Genomic DNA, 355 nt, shown 5'->3' on the forward strand with positions numbered 1-355 from the left:
CTGCGCTCTGGGCAGAGCCGGGGCCGCAGCCCCGGGCCCGGGCACTGCGGGGCGGCCCCGCAGCCTCCGTCCCTGCCCCGCGCGTGCAGCTCCGCTCCCCGCACCGCGCCAAGTTTGTCCTTCCCGCTGCCTGCTACGCATCCCGGGCAAAAAAAAAAAACAACAAACAAACAAAAACCCCAAAATGATGTGAGGTAAAACAAGCTCGGACAAGTATTTTGCCAGGTGTCCTGAAGGGAAAAGAGCCCAAGCAGCGCGGCGGCCGCGGGGCGCGGAGCTGAGGGCGGCGGGGGCTTCTCCCCGCGCCATTTCACAGCCAACCGGCCCGAGCGCGGGGCCGGCGGGCGGGACGGGG

The sequence above is a fragment of the Chaetura pelagica genome, unplaced genomic scaffold (assembly GCF_000747805.2).
Source record: "Chaetura pelagica isolate M959 unplaced genomic scaffold, ChaPel_1.0 scaffold405, whole genome shotgun sequence".
NCBI lineage: Eukaryota > Metazoa > Chordata > Aves > Apodiformes > Apodidae > Chaetura > Chaetura pelagica.